The sequence below is a fragment of the Crocuta crocuta genome, unplaced genomic scaffold (assembly GCF_008692635.1).
Source record: "Crocuta crocuta isolate KB4526 unplaced genomic scaffold, BGI_CrCroc_1.0 scaffold296, whole genome shotgun sequence".
In the NCBI taxonomy this organism is placed as follows: domain Eukaryota; kingdom Metazoa; phylum Chordata; class Mammalia; order Carnivora; family Hyaenidae; genus Crocuta; species Crocuta crocuta.
Genome location: NW_027530504.1, coordinates 369,059 through 371,056, shown reverse-complemented (window position 1 = coordinate 371,056; position 1,998 = coordinate 369,059).

Below are 1,998 nucleotides of genomic sequence, written 5' to 3'. Positions count from 1 at the left end.
CCAGCTGCCGGGGCCTCTGTCCCCTGTCACCTGCGGCCCGCACTTGGGTAAGAGCACGTGGGGCAGTTGTGCGACACGGCACCGCCGTTCGCTCCTGCGGCAGCCCAGGCGTGGGGGGCGGGGGGGAGGTCAGGGGCCCGGGTGCAGGGGTCACGGCCAGGAGGGCCCCGGCAGGACAGGGCGGTCTGTGTGGCCTGGAGGAGAAGGCTGGGGCCTTACACGCGCCCGGGACCGACTCCCGAGCCGGAGGGGGGTCAGGACCGGCCGCGGGCGCCGAGCTGCAGGAGCTCCTGGTTCATATTGAATTGGGTCACTCCTCCCCGGGGGGCCGCCGCGGGTGGGGGCGCAGGGAGGGCCTCGGCCAAGGCGGTGCCATTTTGCAGTTGGGAATTTTTCATCTTACCTATTTATGATACATAAATCTTTATAGCAGATCTATTTTTTAAAACATGGAGAAGTTGCCTTCGTGGAAACTTAGCAGAGCCAGAGTGTACACGTTCCTAAACCATTAAACCGATTTCTGCAAAGAGCCCTTGGTGCCGAGGCTGGTTCTCTGACCAGACCCCAGTTTGGTGACCGCCGGGGGCGCCAGGCCGGGGGGTGGGGTGACTACCCCTGCGCTTCGCAGATAAGCCAAGAGACTCCGTGCTTGGGAGTTCGTTGCCCGAGCCCTGCGCCCTGCAGCCGTAGCAAAGGACACCTCTGTCCCACGTCGGGCGCCCCCACCAGGGCCAGGCGTCCTTGCCCACTGCTCCGTTCCCAGGGCAGAGAAGGGTGCTGGGCACGCAGTAGGTGCCCCAAACACTGCCAAGTGCCTGAAGGGGGCGCCTGGCACCCGGGAGTCCCTGAATCCACAAGCCACCAAGACCCTCTGCGATCTGTCCCCGGTCACAGAAGGGACCTATGCTGACGTGGGGGCCGGAGGAGGCGAGCACGGTGCCTGTGCCCATTCTGCCCGCCGAGCCCTGAGACACACCGACACCGAGGCTCATTCAAATCCCAGGTCCGCTCTGATTGGCATGACCTTGGGCGAGTCATCAGGCTCGGCCTCCTCAGGTGTGGGACACTAATTCCGGTCCTGCCTGCGCCCTGGGAAAGCCGCCCGGAGACCCCGGCCCGGCCGGGAGGGGCTCTGTCCACTGCGGGACCAGAGCGGGGGCTCCAGCTGCTGACTCCGGCTCCGAGGTTAGAAGCCTGTGACCTCCACTGACTGATGAAGGAAGGCCCGGAGCCCGGGGGCCCACACCCAGGCTCCTCTGTCACCTTTTCCTTTGACCTTCCTGCTGCCCTTGCACGCAGGGCGGCCCCAAGCCTGCCTGGGCCCCTTGGAAGGCAGGCCCCTAACCGGGTGGTCTGAGCCGGGCGCCACATGGCCCCCAGGGCCGTGATGAGGGCGTCTCTCGCCTCTGCCCGCACCCAAGGGACTGCGGAGCCTGGGGCGACGTCCTGGGCTTTGAAACAGGGCAGGCGAGGCCGGGGGCCTGGAGGGACTGACTCGGAGCCCCCGACTCGGGCCAGGCTGGGGAGGGGCCCCGGGTCCCAGAGCTGAGTCCGGCCCTGCCCCTCCCCTGGGGGTCCCAACACCCGACCCCTCGCCGCTCCCTGCACACACTCACCCAGGGGCTCAGCCGAGGAGGGACCGCGCCGCCCTTCCTTCGGGGAAGCCAGGACGCGGGGTGCCCTCACCCCAGTACATCCCCGGTCCCCATCCCGCCACCTTCCCTGCACGGCCGCCCCCTCCCCGCCTCTGCCTGACCCGGCCCCTGCCTCCCGTCTCCACCCGCAGCTCCACACACCTTCCCGAAGCGGGTCCCGCACTGACTGGGTCGCCCCCTTGCTCGGCTCCGCTCGGCTCCCTGCTGCCCGCAGCCGCCCCCCAGGGGCCTGCCAGGACCGCCCGCGGCCACACGGGGCCCTGCCGTTTCCTGGCAGCCAGACCCCAGACCCACCCGAAGACCCGCGCTCCCCGGATGGTCCCAGCCGGGCCGGACCCAGAGG